At 31.8% G+C, this 22,091-nt stretch overlaps 1 protein-coding gene across 4 annotated transcripts in view; it reads right to left on the reverse strand.

Moving 5' to 3' along the window:
* The window catches only part of LOC113523354 (tyrosine-protein phosphatase Lar-like), a 270,586-nt gene that overhangs the window by 74,744 nt on the left and 173,751 nt on the right, over positions 1-22,091 (reverse strand). The gene's annotated exons all lie outside the window — the stretch shown is intronic.

The raw sequence follows: 22,091 nt of genomic DNA on the forward strand, positions 1-22,091 counted from the left end.
TTGACAAATGGTACATATTTACTAAGTAATTTTGTTTAGTAATTACACAGCATTCAATAGGTAGGTAGTAACACTAAGAGATACGTGTAAGCACGTTTGCGTTGACCATTTTTTTCGACTGAAGCCTCCAATTCATCGTGGGCTTCCATTACTGTTGATTACTAATCAAAGCTAATGGATGTTCTGTCCTACAGCACTTTTTGTATTAGGATGTGTGTTATATGTGGGTAATTTCAATACATATACCCATAATAGGTATGGGTGTTCTGGGTTCGTGCCCTCAGATATCCTTTATATAGTATCTCTTAACACAAGTTAGCTTGGCAATGCTCTGTAATAATTATAGTGTTTCTTTAATGTTGATGCTGTGCTATTATTTTTTCTTTAGTAGTTATACATATAGTAGTTCATAATACATATGGATTCCAGAAAATGACAGTGTTGATTAAATTGGTTGCAGCATATGGTGAGTAATGGCCATGCTAGCAACAAAAACATAGTAATAACGAATATGTTGTATATGTGGGCAATAATTGTTTTTGTTACGTTTATTTTCTTGTACTGACATGTACGTTTCGGGGGAGAAGAGATTTTTAGTAAAGGCGACTAGCGGCCCCATTACTAGCTAACTCTATTTGGTCGACCTCCACGCAGTCTCCCCTGGAAATTATTGTGATGAATTCTTTATGATTTCATCATGAAGGGCCAACAGATCTACTTTTATCCTTATGTATGATGATACATACTGTGATCCGAGTAATATGTGCTGGTTACATAGTGGCAACCCCGTACGGCCAAACGCAGTGATGGACGACCCGCTAATAGATGGAGTGATGACCTCAAGTGTATTGCAGGGAGTCAGTATCAAGAATATTATGGTTCATTTGCATATAAAATTTCATTAAAATCCTTTTAGAGATTTGTGCGTGACTGAAACAAACATAAAATATTTAATATATGAAATCCACCCCATCGGGGATTACAGTCGTGAGCATATTCATTTTTATTACATAGACCCTTTTTATAACATAGTATATTTAAATATGACTGAAAGACGTTTTCCCGGAAATCTCGCAAAAATGCTAAAACTAAAGCAACATTATTTGATTTATTGTCTCTTCGTAATAATATTCCTCTATTTTTTTCCTAAATACTAGTTATACTCGCGAATTCGTTCATATAATAGTCAAAATTAAAGTAATTCGTAAAAACATAATTTGATTATTTGGTACTGGCGTCGTCTAGGTGACTTTTCCGTAAACATGTATATCTGAGTAACAAATACCTCTATTTTCCGTGTAACTTTAATATATTATATTACATAAGTATGTTAATGCTGCATATATACGTATATTTTTTGATATAATTGTACTTATTTACACATGTTAATTTTCACATTTATTTTTTCATCGCACTTATTCTTAAAGTCCTTTTACCCAAAAGTTGTCAAGAAGAGATTGCTTAGCAATAAGACTGCCTTTAGTACTACATTATTTTACTGAAATTTTTTCAACAAATCTCGTAATATTGATGCGACAAAGTGTTAAGTAAATAAAATAAATAATTTAATAAAAATAGGTTTAAATTATATTACATTGTACAAAATTATATATTTTCACAATTTTCCAGAGGGAGACTTTGTACAAAAGTCGTTTGCTTGGGTACCTCTGTCCCATTCGTGTTTCAACCGTGAAGCAGCTGTGTTTGCATGGCTGTGTTTCGGTTTGAAGGGTGAGATATGGTACTACCGGGTACGTCGGGGTAGGATAATGGGCGAAACAGTATACTCGGTTATGTCCATGGTACCGCTCATTACTATAGGCGACGATTACCGCTTTCCATCAGGTGGGCCGTCAGCTTGTTTGCCATTCTAAGTTGTATAAAAAAAAATTTAATATAACATCCTTTTTCGTGGGTGTCCTAAGAAGGGACTAAGGGAATTTAAATACTCGTATCGAGAGATAGGCAGCAGCGTCCCTTTTTAAGCGTCACCAAAGCCTAACTCCGGTTGCCTAACCGCCTGCCAAGCGTGGCTACTTAGCCACTACTGGCAAAACCTTCCAACGGAAAGGCTTATGTTCAGCAGTGGACAGTTAACGGTTGATTTGATGACGATACAATATAGCACCATAACCATTAGTGTTGGTTACGTAACATAACATTTATTTATTTATTCATTAAAATATTTACTACATTATGACAGCAAAAGCCAAATCAACTTTATAAACCTAGTGTGCTAACATACAAAATTATGATAAAAGTATTTATATTTGATAACATAAAGGCAAACAAAATTCGAATCAATTAAAAATTTCTTTACTTGTATTTTGAAAGTTAAAAATTTTGATTACATTGTTAATTTCCGATCTACCTAGGTGACTTTCATGAGAGTCCATTGTTCCAACAACCTTTCAATCCTTATGATTTTATTACAGAATCTAAAGACGATATGACATTGACATAAAGTATCATTACTTTTATAAGTCACAGGCAAGCGAAAGGATATCATTGAACTCAATATATCGCTGGAGTTTTTCCCTCCACACCCCGAACGTTCAAGTCATCACTCTCGTGCTTGCGCTATCAAAGCTATAAGCTATCAAATTTTCCCCTCCGAACGCCTTTTAAGGTTCCTCCAAGGAGAGGCAATTTCCTTAAGCTGAATTTCATGAGCAATATACCTACTTCACATATCACATTGTTTCTGCTAACGGTCGAACATTTTTAGCTCATTCTCTTTTAAACAGGGAGTAGATCGTCAATTTCAACATGGTTTTTATATTAACTTACATTTTATATTTTTTTAGCAATTTTAAATGAAGGAAGAAGTTTTCGATTTGTGTGTATTTTTTGCGGTTATATTACGCGATTACATTGCCAATTCTGAATCGATTTCGATTATTCTTTTTGCAATTCAGCATAATATTTCTCGATTGTGTTGACTGTTGAGACTTATCGATGTGAGAAATAAGCTAAATTTTAATCATTTTTGATAATTTACTCAGAAGCTTGATTTTATATGCAACTTAGAATGGAAAACAGTTTGATGGCCTATGGAAAGCGGTAACCGTCGCTTATAGACATAAATAGTACCATGGATATAACAGAGTACAGTGTGTCGCTCATGATACCCTTCATCTTTTGCCATTCCTGAGGACTAAAGAATTATGCCTCTATCGCCTGTAATGTCATTGCCATATCTCGTCCATCAAACCGAAACACAGCCATGCTAAGCCAAGCACAACTGCTTCATGGCAGACTACAAAGATGAATGGGACAGAGGTGCTTAAACAGACGACTTTTGTACAATGTCTATTTATATAAAACTAGCAGTATCTCGCGATTTCGCCTGCGTTAATCAGTACATAAAGTATGCCATAGACTAAGTTAGGTTTATTTTGCCTGTGCACCAAACTTTATTTAATTTAAATTTTTGCATGAAAGAATCTATCGATCCACCTCATCGTTACAAACTTTCGTATTTTTTATATTAATAGGATTAGAAGCTCCCAAAATAAATTTCCAAGTACGGTCATAGAAGCATCCCGAATCAATGGGATTATAAAATTAAATTAATGATGGTAGGTCTTCTGTAGACATTAATCACGGACAGTAACTCGAGGTACTATAATAACTTATTTTCATATGATTAATGTATAAATGATATTGACATATAAAATTAAAATTACAAAAATACATTTCTATACGCAGTCATTGACGTCATTATTATAAGGTTTATTATTTATATTACTGTACAAACTGTCAGTTCTAAGTATATAATTTATATAAAATTTGAGTATAAAAATAGATTTCCATATGTCTTTAACGTCACATAGGTAAATTAGTTAAATTTAAAATACTATGGAAACTCACTCTCATTATACTCTTTATATTTATAGGCAATAGCTACCACTTTCCAGCAGCTTGTTTACTATAAATCTGACACAAATAATTACAATACTAATAAACCATAGCTAGAAGAACCGACAATCGATACGGAAGAAAGGTAAATGCAGTGTAGGACGATACTTCTCTAGACGAAATGACAGCATTAAATTCATTGCAGGACGTCAGTGGATGCAGGTAGCTTAGGAATGGTGCTTATAGCAGTCTATGGGGGAGGCTTATGTTCAGCAGTGGACAGATAATGGCTTATATTATGATATCACACAATCACACCAAACACCTGGCTCTCAATGCTATGTTATAAGAAACCAGATAAAAAGCACCTGAAAGCGTAACCCAAATCACCCAGAATCCTATTTTTTTTTATACCACTGAGGTGGCAAACAAGCATGTGATGGTAAGCGGTTACCGTAGCCTATGAACGCCTGCAATTCCAGAGGTATTACACGCGCGTTGCCGACCCTGAAGAAACCTACCCCCCTTTTGTGAGAACCCCATGCTGTAGTCTCTTGGAAAAACCTCGGCAGGGAGCTCATTCCATAACCTGAGTGGTCGTGGAAGAAAATATATATATACATACCCAATAAAGACACAACCCATACATAATATACGTACACCCAAATATATTCCATCAATATAAGAAGAAGTCAAGAAGTAATTCAGCCAACCGTGAAATTGTTTAACACTGAATGCACCGTGAGAACTAGAAAATCTACTGTAACTTGCAAATAAGTGGAATCATTTATATGCTTATGTACATAAATAAATGAGGTTTTTGCCTTGAATGAGAAGCACTGTAGCTTAACTACCACCTAAATATACTTAATGTTGCATGTTCTAATAAATAAATAACATATCCACCACAAATTTTATAATTATACATGGCAATGAAATTACAGGATACAGAGGCATAAGATCTTAGTTCTTAGGAATAACAACGCATGAGGGATATCATGGGTGACTCATGGTGGGTGGTATACACTGTTATGTCTATGATAATGTTCATGTCTATAGACGAAGGTTACCGTATCCTATTAGGTAGATTGTCAGCTTGTTTGCGATTCTAAGTTGCATAAAAAAAACGTATATCATAAATATTATATATATTTATGATTATAACATAAGGGTACTAATCTCTTTCTCAGTCAGATGAGTCGTCAACATTTAATTTTATGTTTCATAAAATAAATATCAGCGAACTACTGCCCATAGTAAAAGTACTGCTTAGTTTGGGTAATCTCAATAGATATTGCAATGTGATACATCGCCCTTCAAAGAACAGACAAAAATGCTTTGCCCCGTTTCCGCCAAAATACATGTCGTAAAAAATATTGACATTGCGATATATCGCGACATATACTCGTATATTAGTTGAAACGATTGTTAAGAGATCCACGAATACAAAAGCAAAATATATGTTTAATAAATGTATAACAAAAATATATTAATAAATGTATAGAATAGAGACATATACTTTTATTATTACATGTATTACATCTTCATATTTTAGAAATGATAGTATGTTCATCGTGCCTCCGATTAAACTGTTTGTAATTACTCCTCTCCATCCAAAGGTTGCTTGGAAGAGATCATTTTTAACGATTTTCTTTCTCTGATTATTTCTTGTAATTGTTTGTATCATATATAATAAGTTTACTATTGTAATCTTTTGGAGAAAACAATAAAGAGTGTCCGAGTAAATATATATATATATATATACACGTGCTCCACACTTTCTCGCATTATACATTGATGAATCGAAAGTACAAACACGTGTAAGTCATACAAAACTATCTATCACCAGTAATTACCCACTATTACAAGTTTAGTCAAGTCTGTTACTTAGGACGTGTGCTCACAGTCCCATTTCGCTGTGTTTAATAACACTCGAAGTACTGAATTCTGTAACAACCATATTCGCATCATCCTCGTGCTTATTGCATTGTATATATACAGGGTTACCATTTCGAAATTTGAGCAGGTCAGTGAGACATTTTTGATAAAATATGGAAAAATTATAACTAGCGGCTTACAAATTGGAATATAAGTGAAACTTTGTTTTAACCTTTTAGTTTAGTTTTAATCAACAATGATGTATTTATAAGTAGTCGATTAGTTGTAGGCAACCTTATTAGTGTAGGAAGTTGTTTAATACAGTTTACAGTTTACGTAATGATTCATCATTATCATCATATCAGCCTTTTTAAACGTAAACTGCTGAACATAAGCCTCTCCTATAGACTACAAGGAACTGTCCCCAGCCAAAGTCTGGGGGTCACTTCCCATGGTATTTGCCATTAGGAGTTTTTCCAGTAGTTGTCACGATTGACAGGCGGGTTTACAACCGCAGTTAGGTTTTTAAGAGAGACACTTTTGCTCCTCGACCATTGATTCCCTTAGTCGTCTCTTACGATACCCACGGGAATGGAGGGGGTGGTCCATTCTGTGCTGGAAGTACACAGCAATAATGATTTATACAGTATGTTAACACATTACTTAAAACTAGTATTAATATTCATTAATGAGGTTTAAAAAAATTATAGAAAAAAGTTATTACCAAAATAAAAAAAAAATCTCGAAAAGAGTTAAATACATGGTAATATAATATTTTTCAGGAATATTTTTTTAAGAATGAATATTAACAATAATTTTAAGGAATGGGTTACGTTAATTAACGTGTTGTATCTGGTTGTATATAGAAATATAATAATACAACAAATAATATAATATAAACAAAAATTCGTTTTACTATCAGATTTACTTTGTTGCCATTTTTTAAATGTATAACGCAACATGATGACATTACAAAAATAAAAATAAACCAAAAATATTGTATGCTATGAAACCACATTTTAAATTAATTTTATTTTTCCGACATTTCTCATATGTTTCTACAGTTTATCTGATACTGCACAAACTGGACTCAATATGAAACTTTTTATTTCTTGCAAATAAAAGAAAAATAGACAAGTTAAAAGAATCCGGCTAAAGTCCGGCCAGAAAGGGCGAAAGTTCGGATATGTCCGGATAAATCTATACGAATGGTAACCCTAGCTGTACACAGCCGTGGTTATGTCGGCTGAGCCGGAGCACCGAGCGGTATAACTGCCACTTAAACAAATGTGTCATTTTACGCGCCAATATAACTGCTACAGCCGCCGCGAGCTATAATGTTTTGCTGAATATTTTATTGCACACTTAGTTATATTTTATGCTGTGTTGTATTAAAAAGGTAATTTCTGGATTGTCTAATCTTATTAACAACTGATATTCTTTACTGATATCATATGTGGGTACACGGTTCTCTCTGCCTAGCCCGTGATGCGAAAATAGATTCATGGGATTTATTTTGTATAACCCGCCGATGTAAATGTATTAGTCCGTTAATATTATGCTTACAGCACGAAAGGCCTAAAGGCGGGTTGTGTAAAGAAAATGTTTTTACGATTCGTGCAATGTGGGCTTTTTAACCCCACTGATAGTAGAGCTAGTAGCACGAGAGAGATAGAAATAGAGTAAACGTCTTTTGTTTCTTTTATACCAAATTTGCTTTTAGTGAGATAAATAAAGAAAAATCTGATATTCTCCTTGGTTATTTTTCACAGTATAAATATATAACAACGTTTATTTTTATTGTCCAATGCTGATTTATTCGCAGAATTTATAGAACAAGATTACCTACTCTTTGCTTCAATAATTTTATTTTCATAAAAAGAAATGCAAATTATGCTAATACTGTAACGTTAAGTAACTGTTCGCTAACCGGCAGTGATAATTTGGGATTCCCTTTACTAAATATTAAGGATTTAACATCCGCCAACTCGGCTGATAACGAAATTAATAATTCCGAGACCCACATCAAACGAGAAACCAATGGACCGAAAAATGCCATCTCAGATTTGGCTCAGTTAAACATTCCCTATTACATAGTGATCCGGGATGACATAACACCTTTCTGTTATAGAGCTTCCTATACAGCGTTTCGTATAGTGGGAGGGCGTAATATTATGACCGATTTACATATTGTCAGTTACTATTTTTGGCGCACTGACTTCGTAGAAATATTGAAATTAGCAACGGCGTGACAGTAAAATACATTTTACACCAGAGTTAATTTTAAACTTTATTGTTTTATACGTAGTTCGATAAATTCACGTTATGTACATTTAATACTATTGGCCTGAAATTGCGTTGCGTTAAGTCCGAAATTTAACGATTAAATTTACACAACAGAAATATCGAGTCGACAATGATTTTCATAGTGATTGAAGTGATTTATTGACCTAAAGATAAATTTATATTGAAATTATTAGATCACTTCACTACAGAGAGATTTTGTACAAAAATCGTTTACTTGGGCATGTTCCAATTCGTGTTTTTACTGTGAAACAGTTGTGTTTGCTTGGCTGTGTTTTGGTTTGAAGGGTGGGATATGGCAGTGAATTTACAGGGTATAGAGGAATAACATCTGAGTTCTCAAGAATGGTAACGCATGGGAGGTATCATGGGTAAAACAGTATACTCTGTTATGACCATGATACTGCTCATATCTATAGGCGACGATTACCACTTTCCATCAGGTGGAATAGCTTGTTTGCCTTTTTAACCCTTTTAGTGCCATTGATTTTTACTAATATCTACTTAAAATTCCAAAGAAATCTTTGTCGTGTTGATGTCATTTAGCCTTGTCTTTAAAAAAACGGTATCTCCTCCAAAAATTATCTAATTTTAATATTTTTTTTACAGCAAGCTAAACAGCGACTTCATGAACGCTATGACGCTCGTGGCACTTTTAGTTGCAATGCGCACGAGCGCGATGACGCTCGTCGGCACTCAAAGGGTTAAGTTGCATAAAAATAAAGTTCAAATATTAAATGCATACTGATCTCAATAAAATAAGTAAAACAAAAAATAATATAATAGTAATAGTTAAAACAGGACCAAGGCGATAAAACTTAACGAACGAAACAATTTTTACACAATGAAAATAACTAAACATTCTTGAGTTTTAAGTCAGTAACTCATTTAATGTTAATCTGCCTTTATATTATCTGTATTAATCGTCTAAAATACTACACTATCTGAAAAGTAAATTATAGTTTAAATTAGATTAGGTTGTTTGAAGGAGAGATAGCGATTGTAGGAGTAGTGAGATGGTTATAGCGTGTCACAAAGATAAACGGCAGTTACGTGATATTGATTATATTCATTATATGTAATAATATATATAATAATTAAGTGAAGGAATAGACAAAAGATATAAAGTTAAAAAAAAAAGAAGGATTTCCTTTCTTCTTTTTATTTATTTGTTATAATTTTATTAAACTTATTAAGATAAATATGATTGGAAAGAAATACAAAGGTTAAAAAAAATGTGTATGGCTGTACAAGAAGGGATTAGCGAGACAGTCTCCTATACAAAACTAATAAAATTCAGTTGACGACGAATTTTAATTATTATATAACACACTAACTTTAATTTGCAATAATGTTCGTGTCGATCGAGACAAAAAATGTTTTTTCTGTTAAACTTTTCTTTTATACTACTTTAATGACAAACAAACATATAAACCGTCTGATGGTAAACAGGATAGCCGTAGCGTATAAAATCCTGTAACAATCCAAGATATGGTCACCCTGTGTACAAAATTTTTATTAATATTCTTTCCATCGCTCAAGGATAATTGAGTAACTAATATCGTCGTAAACTTTATAATATTACTAAAATTGAATTTATAATAAATCCACTGAGATCTTCGTACTAACCAATATAGCTTATAACTTCGATGCTTAATGTAATTTGAATATTCAAAGAGACAAGCAAAGCCCAGATAAAATCAATACACATATTGCTTAGTTGCTTCGGTAGACTCTAAATCTTCGCCATGTGTATGTTAGTGTTGTGTCGAATAAGCCTGTTTCGGATACTGACTCGAATATTTATTCGATTATACAAAATTCGACGGTATTCAAATACAGGTTTCAAGTATATCATAAGTTTTTACATTCCTGTTTAATCATTTCATAAGATTTCTAGAAAGAAAATTATGAAAAAACTTAATATTTAATCTTTTTTCCTAATTTGAATGTAAGGACCCGAATATCAATCCAGAAATTTAAGTTCTCAGACTTGAATCAGGATTCGATTATTTTTTAGCAAGTACCTAACTACTCGAATAATATAAAATACCAACTGGGCACATCACTAGTGTAGGCATATGTTCGTAACACGGTAATCAATGTTTTCACTAGTCGACGGCGCAATGAACCGTACAGGCGTCGCGTGTTACCCGAGAATTGTCTTCTATGTTTAATCAGCTAGAAACATTTGGGTCGAAGCAAACGCGCTCCCTGTAATCTACAAACAATACCGTAATTATTTAAACTCATATACCTATTTAGTATATGATGTATTTTATTTAACAACAGCTATAATATTATTCTTATTTCAAATGACTTCCAAAAGGAAGAGATACTCAATTGGCCTGTACTTTTTTTTGTATATATTGTTTGTTGATTTTGCCAATCGATGAATTTGATATTTTTTGCAATAGTGTCTTTTCCCATGTTATTAATTTTGTCTTAATTAAAGTCTTTTTATGGAGAAAAATATCCTATAAGGTCCTTTTTAACTTTCATCATACATATGCCTTTCCGTTCATATTTCTGGTTCATTTATAATTCATTTTTCGACCACATACTAACCTCCGATTAAGCTGAAATTTTACACACACGTACCTATGTGAATGGAACGAAAATGTATTATGATAATGACTAGGTCGTCTGATGACGGCGCTAGAAAGTGAACATTAAAATTCTGTACCTAAGTTATGCGGATTATATCGACATCGATACTGGTTAATTTTATTTAACTTAAAGTTTACTAATAGATTTTAGATACGTATAAAATCTTATTTTTTTACAAATTATCATCATAACTATTATTATTATTGCAGTTCATTTCTAGTGAAAGGCCTCTCGCAAGACTGACCACCACCACTAAGGACAATGTTTGGTTCTTTGCTTCCAGTTTTCACCAAACCCTCCATATATGGTCTCGTTTTATCTATCCACAGATAGTTCTACACTACGCTTTCTGATTCGTCATTTTTAAAGCATCATCATCATCTCAGCCATTATTGGTCCACTGCTGAACATACGGCATAACATAGGCCTCTCTCATAGACTGCCATAAGGAACGGTCCTTTTAAATTATGTAATTAAAACAATATTTTTAATTATTACTATTATAAATTCAAGTTATAGCAATAAAAAACATATGTACAGACCTTTATTTTTAGCTAAGTCTGATCAGACTGCGTAACCGTTATCGCTGCAGACAGACGCAATGCGTTCTCAGAGCTGAAATACTTTTTTATGCAAATGGAAATGGCGAACAAGCTAACAACCTACTTGATTTATAGACATGAACATCACTTGACTTCAATACAATATCTCGCTCTTGTAAAGATATTGTGTAACACCTATATAAAAGAAATACAAGTACATACAGGGGAATTGAGAAATTTATTTGAAATGCTTACCTTTATAGGTTACAAATTGCTGTTATTGATTTTTACTATTGTGTCCTGTTTTCAAGTATTGTAATTGCTTTTGTAATTTATTACGGAATTTGTTCTGAAGCAACAAAAGATTGATAGCTGTCACCATACAAAAACGATCAATCTTCACATGCAATCAAGTAGATTATTTCTTGGTCGAAATTGTTGTTATAGGAAATCATTATGTCCATTAGAAATATACAATTTAGTAAAGTACGTGCTTAAACTAGTATTAGGTATTTAAAAGAAGATACTTTAATGAGGGAAAGTCACATAGATTCTACTAAATATCAAAATTGCATTTCACAGAAAAAAGTGATTTCAACAACTGTGGCAGAACTATTTATTTTGATTCAAAAACTGAAATACTAAACTGATTTTGATAAAGTTTCTATGGAACCAATCTTTATGTATATATATCCTTTCAGATGAAAAAAAAAATCCAAATCTATGAAGAGAATGCTTTTAGCATTAAGTCTGTCTTATACTTGTACTAAAGAATAAATAAATAAATTCCTCATATACAATATATACATACATAATATATATATATATATATATATATAACTTCTCAAATACATAACCGGCTAAAATTCTGTCACAATTTATATCTGTATAATGGATATCTATTACAGAACGTTATCACGTTCCCTCTGTAAGCACTGTGTGACGTCACACACCAGACTCCGTACAAATACTTGCACTGCGGAAACAAATATTTGTGGCGACGCGTTACACTTTATTGGACCCTATAGCGTTGTTTAGAGAGCCAAAAGGATGGTTTACTTTAGTACATACCCTACTCTTAAAAAAGCTTTTTCGGGTCCATATAAAAATACCTGTCATAGAGTTAAAACTGTACACAGTGCAATATTCTGTCATTTTAACCTCCACACGGTTTCCACAGAATTTTATTCGATCACACAATTATAATTAAAATAATTTAGATTTATTTAAAATTTTTTTACGCATACATTATTTTGACGTAAATATTGTTTTATATAAACATCTATACGAGTTTGGGAGTATCCTCAACTCTGTCGATGTTATTAAATTAATATTTATTTATTTCAAAACTGTAATCCCTGGTGAGGTATACAGTGACATTATTTGGCTAATATTGTTATTATAATCCTTGATGAACTCGCAGTCAACAGGAGACGAGCCTACCGCCTTCTATAATAATTTGTATAACTTAATTCGTATTTTAAAATTTTAATTAGATTATTTAAAAAGTTAAGAAAGTATGGTCAAAGGTCTACGACATAATTTCTATAAAATAATTTATTTACGTAGGTCTGTGTTCAGCAGTCAACAGTTGATAGCTGATATGATAATGATAATCATGAATGCGTATTATGAAATTTTATTTTGAGTATAATAAAAAGTTAAAAAGGTATGGTCTACGTGGTAATTTTGACTTCGTATTTAGGTTACTGAATTAACAGTACGATTCGAACTTTTTGTCTCAGACTCAAGTATTTTCTTTGTTTTCCTTCATACATATGTACTTGTAAAATGATCTATTGCTATTACTTGGTAATACTCTGCTAGTTTAAGTAAATAGAATACACATTCATTATATTACCAGTATTTACCCTCAACTTTGTTCGGACCGGGATATGTTTACCGACCGAGATAAAACGTAACCTTTATCCTCCTCCATCCCATATAGTACTTGAATATCAAATTCTATAGTAATCAGTTAAGCCTTTAAGGTGCTATAAAGTTACAAACAAACTCACTTTCACATTTATAATATTGATAAGAATTACTGTTATTCTTTGTTACTAAGTTTCATATTGCTATAAGTCCAGCCATCTTCTTTTTCTTTCTCCCGACTCTTGTCCCAGTTTAATTGGGGTCTGACCTCTTTGTAGTTCTGCGGCATATTATAGGTTATCTGTTAGTTCTTGTTATCCGATATAAATAAAATAAAATAACTTATTTTAATTAATAAACAGTCGTCATCAACTTTGTGTTTTATGACGTGATACGAGTAAATTTTAATAAAAATATACAATACTGTTGTAAACCTTTGCTTTTATTACCATTGTCACATGTAAAATTAGATTATATCACGTGACCTTCCACAGAATTGAATATAAACCGAAGCGATTATTTTTATCAAACGGCCCATTTACACAAAGCCTTCGAAGATTTTCGTAAGTAGTAAAATAGATATAAAGTGGCTGTACACTTGGGCACTATTGGCATTTAAATGTCTCAATAACAAAATTATGAGACTTCATACCTAAATTCAAATACTAAAGTATTAATTCGAAGTAGAAAGTATTAGGATTACTAACATATATGTAACTAATGTATACTCGTATATATATACAGATAGCAGAAAGTTAACGGATGCAGGTTCTTTAGAACCATTCCTTATGGCAATCTATGGGAAAGGTTCAGCAGTGGACTAACAGTGGTCGAGATGAGATGATGAACTAACATATAATTTTCCATACCATTAAGTATGATAGAACTAAAATTATATAATAGGCGACGCTCCGTATTCGTTAGCCGCTTTTCCATTATTATTTTCTAAACCAAAGCATCTTATACAAAAAACACTGTAAAAACTAGGTCGTATTTCTTGACAATCCATCCATTAGTTTTCGCTTTGCAACTGGAACTTCGAAAAGAGTAAATATTTAAAAGACTACGCTGGGAAAATATGAGAGATGCCTTGAAATCTTAATGGCCGTAATCAATAACTTTGCGAGAGTAACCGCTGGGATGGGCTAGTTAATAATGAAGCTACGTTGGACCCGCTTCGGCTTGCGGCAAAATTCTTTCATGATACTGCGAAAAAGATGTTTGGTGGGTTCTGTTAGTGATATTTTTAGATTTTTTATTACATTCAACAACGATAATAATCTTGCAAATATTGTTAGGTCTTGTTTGTTACGGAGGCGTATCTACCTGGCATCTCTGGAAATATAGTTTTGCTATAAGACATTTTATTAGCTTTTATAATAGGAATGATGTTTGTAAAAATAGACTTGTATATGTTATAAGCTCCTTTGAATCGTCCTTTTTTATGATTCTAACGATATCTTTGTAATGTTATTTGCAGAGAACACGCTAGAAACTCAACAATTATTCTTATCAAATCAATTTAATTATGTATGTACAAAACAATGATATACTTCAATAGTTCAGTGGTTCATTAATTTCGAAACGCTTAGCTGTACGAGTATTTTATTTTCAACTATTTTCGAAATTTCGTTTGCGTGAATTCAAAACATAAATTACTAAGCTACAACTATCAATCATTATCAAATTCCCGGTTTCATTTAAATCTACTTAACAAGTCATTATTATTTAAACCATTTTATTCAATATTTTGGCACAAGACTCTTTCAACTTGTTTGCTGAATTTCTGTAAAATATAGGTACATTTTTAAGTAGTTTTTTCTTAACCTGTTTTTGTACTTTTCCGTTGACATACATTTATTTATGGCATTTGTGGACTATGAAAAAGCCTTTGATTTGGTCAAGACATAGGCGATACTAGAGTTCCTCCAGCGGTGTCAGATTGACTACAGGTATATTGAAGTGTTGAAGTGTATGTACAATAAGGCTACGATGTCTATCCAAGTATAGAATCAGAGTCTAAAATCCATACCAATACAGAAAGATGTAAGACAGAGTGATGTAATATCCCCCAAATACATTACAACTGCATTGGAAGATGTTTTCAAACTTCGAAATATGATCCTACAAGATTGCTACTATGCAAAAGCTGCAAGTTACTCAATAAGCTATGGAGAGGGCTCTGCACGGAGTTTCTTTACATGATAGAATCTGAAATAAGAATATCTGCAGAAGAAATAACATGATCGACAAAGCTCGAAGGATAAGTAAGTTGATGTGAATTGGGCTGGTCATTTAGCTCGAAGAACCGACAACCGATGGGGAAGAAAATGGTTCTTGAATGGTGATCCCGTATAAATGCAGTATCTCCCACTAGATGGATTGACGACCTTAAATGCATTGCAGGGAGATAGTGGATGCAAGTGGCTCGGGACTATTCCTTATGACATAGATATATATAGATATATAGATGAGGCCTATGTTCAGCTGTGGGCAAATAATGGCTAGTATGATGATGATAATGATAGGAATATACTTTACGGCAAACCATAAGGTGTATTTTTATCACGTACAGAAGTCATCTCCATTAGTACCTCTTTCCTTCTTTCTACTACCAAGCTCTGCTGTTTCACTATGAAAGTAGATTATAGCATAAATGTCCAGAATATGGTTAACACAAGATCTTAATTTTCAGTAAAAGCAAGATTATTTATTAAAACTCTTCCAGTGGTTGCATTATACGTGCATATATAATTAGATAATAAATAAAAATATATGATTCCTCTATACCTATAAAGTAATTTATTCTAGTTACATTTTGTGTTTATAAATGGATTCAGCAATTTATTTTTACATTTAATGGAAGAAATTCCAACTGGCGTAATTAAGATACCATTTGTCGTCCATGTGATTTGAATAAATTGAAATTACGTCGAAAATCAATCAAGCTGTATAGAACAAAGTATACAATTATCATCCATTTAACAGTTCGTTGAATCAGAATAGAGACTCAATTAACTGATGAGACAATTTGAAACAAAGTATGTTTTTCCAAAACAATGAATTGACGTCATAAAGCAGTTATTATTTTTAGCGATATCTAGTCTTCTATTATGTGTAAGTACAAGTATATATACAATTGATTGTCATTTATAAATATAAAAAAGTGTGTGATAGTGCGTGCGTGTGTGCGTGCGCAAATGAATGCGTGCGTGTGTGAATGCGTGCGTGTATATGTGTGTGTTTGAGGAGGGTGGGAGGGTTGTATAAGTTTGTGTATATTATCACAAACATGTTTATTTTTTATAAATACATATAATTACATTTACCTTATTTAAATCATGAAAACAAAATGTTTGTATTGAGCATTGAATTCAGAACCATCGTTAACGTTTTAAACCACCACAAAGTCTTCAAGTATATTACACAACTTAAGACTTATTACAGTCATATTAAGTATCTTATTAGACTAGCAAGGTAAAGCAAGTATACCTATACTAATTTATTCAACGAGATGTTCTCAGGTATCTCAGTAGAGAGATAATATACTGTACTACCTATGTAACTAAATAATTTCATTACATAAATTGTGAAACGTAACCTGAGTTTGTCTTAATCTACGTACGTTCATTATAATTCCTGAGTATTATGTTTTAATGTTAACTTGTATTTAAAAGGGTTCATTACAAGTCGGACACACCCATACTTTTTATTTGTTTACTGTATAAATTAAATTAAATTACATACAGTTGGTAAGCTTAATATATTATGGTGTTATCTATCAACTAATATAATAATTTTCAATATTCTATTATATAAAATGACTTGTGATAACGAACTAAATCGTTAATCATAAAAGAAGTTGCATATAAATGTCTTAATCTTGTATAAAAAACTTCCTTAATAACTTGATAAATGTGTCCAACTATCCAGTTATCAAATAAGTTTCAGACTTTTTTCGACCCGTGATTCTTTGGGGAAGATATTTAGGTTTACCACTAAAATACTCCCCAAAAAGTATATTAATAATATATATGATTATATACAGATTTTATACAGAAACAACTTTTATCCGTGGCATCGTCTGCGTAACCGAGATAAAATGTTTTCCACCCTTAATAACACCTACATACCACAGTTTATGACACTTGATTGAACCGTTAAACTTAATTTTCTCATTTATAATAAGCAAGGATTGAATAAAACTAGCATGCCTAATATATTATGTGTCAACTATTCGAATAGGTAACATTACGCCCACGAGATTCCCGTAACGCGCCTTCGATTCCACAAAATGCTTCAACGACGTCAAGGTCTGAGGATTTGTCAATACAAATTCAATCATTTACAACGCGTTGGAGGATAAATCAAATCATCTCGGAACGGCGACATTTTTCGTATATTTATATATGTAGGTAAGTACGTGACTCTCATATTTTTATTAATACTATTTGTTGGCAACACTAGTCAACCATTTTTAATTATTAAGTGGATACCAATACAATAGACTGATCACATAGCTCGGAGAACAGCCAACCGATGGGAAAGAAATATTAATAAGTGGCGACCCTATACGGACAAACAATGCAGAAAGACACCCCACTAGATAGAGTGACAACCTTAAATGCATTGCAGGGGAGTTAATGAAAGTAGGTGGCCGTTCTTTATGGCAATTGATATGATGATGATAAATGCGTAACGCGGGAGACAGTTTTTTTCTCAAAACAGTTCTACCTTTTAATAAAAGTGATAAGTGTAATTATAGCGGAGTTTAATTCATACCATCCAACCTACCTACCTACCCGCCCGCCTACCAACAGTCATAGAGTATAAATTTCCAACACTATCATAAATTTTTATATTTTTTTTTTATTAAAAAATATTTTAAAATCTTTAGTGCTTCTAAATATTTGTTTTTTCCTTAGTGTTATTATTTCATAGTTTAAAAAATGATTTATTGTGGTTTCCTTAAAAAGCAGGAAACAATAGCTTTCGAAATACCAGCAAACTATAATTAAGTAACAAGTATTTGTTCCGAAATATATTAAAAAAATCTGCTCTTTAAAACATTAAGCACGATAAATGAGTTATAAAAGTAAATAAAGCAAGAGGTGTACGTAAGGATAAAGACCTTTAGCACTCAGTTCTCTTTATCTATCCCACAAAAGACTTGATATATTATGTAAGATATCTAGATAGATAGAATATCAAAATTTTATGTAACTTCATTCAAAATAAGGGAAAAATCAACAAAAAAAGTAGTATGGGATAACCCAAGAGTACTTTAATACAAAAAAATTAAGATTACAAAATTATCAAATTGGTTTCGCTACTGCCGAAGATATGTATATTGCATATAATCCACATGCAAAAATGTAGTGTAATTTGAAAACCATATTTTTTAATATTTGTATTTAAAAATTAATATGTATTGATAAATGTACAACTACTGTTTATCTAGTTAGTACGGAAAGGTATCAAAGCGAAATAAGAAGTCGTAAATAAGCTTTCATTTGAAATGTGCTGGAACAAGCATTGTGTGAAAGTAATGGCGCCCAGGGGTCATGTAATGAGTACAACCCACATTTTGTTCGTGACTGGACACAGCTGGTCGGTTGGCATCGCAACTTTAGTAGGTATACAATAAAATAAAATTACAAATAAATTGTGATACTTCTTCGCTACGTTAAATAAGTTATGGTTGTATCTACGTACATGCGAGAAAATTTACTGATACAAATGTAATGTTTCCTTATGCGTATATTAAATATTAATAATTTAGCAAGTTTTAATACGAATTCTAATAATTATAACAATAACTGTCTTTAATGAATAATAAATTACATATAGTTAGATCTACTAGCCACCGAACTAGGTCGAGCCTGTATCTCAGTGGATGCTTAAATATTAAATTACGAGTAATAATAAAATAAATTAGTTGAACATCTAAGATATGGTAGTTATCGAGACTAGGTTTTCGTTGAATTCGTCACGATGGGCTAACTGACCTGCCTTTTCATCTTCACTTATCATCCCTCTTTAGTGCCCCGCCATTGTATACCGATAGCGCAGGCGGGGTTATCATTACATTATCATTAAAAAAAAAACCTACTCGTATATGTCATGGACTTATTCTAATACCTGAACATCGTTAAAAAATGAAAATAATTTTAGAAACTTTTCTAATATTTGGACACTGAAAAGCCTTCCAACTGCTATAAAGACATTTTTTTAAATATCTGGACATTGCTAAAAACTTAAATTATTTTTGTATAGTTTATATACAAAATTTTAAAATTAACTTTCATATAAATACATTTTAAATATATGAATTATTTAAAATTTATTTATTCTTATGTACACATGTTTGCAAATAAATTTATCTTTATCTTTATCCTATTCAGAAATAAAATTGTTTATTTTCGTAAATATTATATAACAGTTTATATTTTCAGTATATTATGGAATAATAATATGCTGTGTCACCACTGTTTTCTTTACATTGGGTCGATATCTGATAAAAAGAAATACATCTTATTACGGTAAAATGTGACTAAGAGAACATAACATCATATATAAGAGCAAGAGAAGAAAAATATGAAATAAAAACCATACTCAGCCACTTCACCTAACTAAATAAATATAATTAGTTTTTTTCTCTTAAGAGTAGAGATCCGCATCCATTATAGTTATAATATTTTATTAAATTTATTCGGAGTCTGCGCAGTATGCTTTCCTCTTCTACAAATTCATATCATTCGTCATACCGTGGCTCATTCCTCTTTTATGGATATCATCTTTCATACAGTACTTCCATCTTTTCCTCGATTCCATCGTCCCTTTCCTTTACATCCATCCACTTTCATATTTAACACCTTTTTTAAACTACAGCTATCAATCCTTCGCATGACACGACCCTATATTTATAGTTCTATTTTTGAAATTGCCATATTCCTTGTAACTTTGCATGTGAATTTAGCTAGAATTTAGTTTTTTTCACTTGCACTAAATTTATTTCACTAAATTGACAATTTCCAGTTCGACACAGTTGCACACAAATTGCGTCAACATTTGTGTCCAATGTATGTCCAAAACTTTTACGATTCTCAATTTTGTTTCTATGTTGGAATTCTCTTCGTTCAAATCGACGGGCATCATTGGCATTTGTCCGCGGTCGCCGTTCGCAATTCCACATTTGTTTTTGCTCGTATTTCCTTTTAATTCACAACAGGGAGGTCTACGCCAATAAATCTCCAGTCAACGGGTACAATGCCACTCTCGCTATACTTTGCCAGTTTTTACACACACACAATTCCTTCTAACATAACCTTACGATGTTTGCTCACCGAAAAACGTGTGATAAATGTATGTAGGCATAATACAAATTCGGGTTGTGTGGTTTTCTTGTGTAGGAATTTACCGTTGGTTTGGCTTAAATAATTTAAAATCGCGTATGTTGGCAGTGTTCCATTTTTGTTAAGGCTTTGTGAAACCGTCAAAATCATGTTGTTTATATGAGCACAAAGCGTGACTGTTGGCTTACGGCGCAAAATAATGTCATCCAATTATATAAGTTTAAAAGCGAAATTTCGAGAATTCAATAATGAACAAGAATATTAATTATAAAAATATTTATAATCCGGCTGTAATTTCTTTTTAAAATTTCATTATAATGGTCACAATTATGTTATTAAAAAAATTTGAATTCAGTTTTATAGTATGTAATAATAAAAATATTATATAGGTACCGGCTTATATATATATATATATATATATATATATATATATATATATATATATATATATATATATATATATATATATATATATATATATAATATATCGTGTATGTTGTTAGTCATGTTAAAAAAAATTAAGCAATAAGTAATAATAAAAACGTTTCTATCACAATAAAACATAGAAATTTATATTGAACATCTAATTAGAAAATACACAAATATAATGAAAATTTTATGAACTTATTGTGTTCGTTTCCAACAAGTGTTTCAAAAACGAATACAATTTTGAAAAACAAACGAGACGTTTAATAAAAAAAAAATATTAAGTAGCTTTTTGTTTGTTACTTATTTTTATTTAAAATAAAATCATAATTGATATATATATTCATAATATATCTCGTAAAATACATGTAAAAAATACAGATAAATCGGGAGAATCTCCTCTTTGAAGTTGCTTAAAAACGAGGATAAATTTAAAAAGTTACACAAACATTTAGTCCATAAGGGCTAGTACGGACAAGTGGCACTTTGCCAATGCTCAGTATTTTACTGTTGGCAAAAAGCCGTAAAAGCCAGTCTAAGGGTAACAGCAATACCTACATATCAACATTGCATAGCGCAGGAATAACCTAGTAAGATCTATTTTCATTTTCAATTCTATAAAAGAAAGACGTTCTCAGTTCTTTTTTTTTTGTTTGTTTGTTTCTGAATTATGAATGATAGAGTTATAAACTCTAACATTCATAAACCGATTTGGAAAATTCTTCTTTCATCTGAAAGGATATACTTTAAGATTAGTTCCATAGAAATTTTATCAAAATCAGTTGAGTAGTTTAGTTTTTAAATAACTTAACTAGCTTTTTTTGTGAAACGCAATCTTTTTTTATTTTACTGTAATATAGTAATATATCGGCAAATCTGAATTCAATTAACATTTCAACCGTACGTCAAAATGATTTACCCTTGAACCTATTGTTGATATGATCGTCTGTTTTATTTTTATTTTATTTTTATTATAAAAATAACAAACACAAACAACATAATTATGTTTATTTTTGTCGAGAATTCTCGACTTATTTCGGAACCACAGAGGACCCTTAATGAACGGCCTTGATGCCAACGCAACGCTAATTAAGGATCCCGGAGTGTAAGTTCACTGTCAATTAAAATCTCCGCATAATGTTGGAGAGAATAAACATATTACCAATTTTTATCATCATTGTCATAACCTCTTGTTACTATGAAACTACCGGAACTAATATACAAGATTATAAAAAATTCA

Source organism: Galleria mellonella, unplaced genomic scaffold (assembly GCF_026898425.1).
Source record: "Galleria mellonella isolate WM207_F2 unplaced genomic scaffold, CSIRO_AGI_GalMel_v1 utg300, whole genome shotgun sequence".
In the NCBI taxonomy this organism is placed as follows: Eukaryota; Metazoa; Arthropoda; class Insecta; order Lepidoptera; family Pyralidae; genus Galleria; species Galleria mellonella.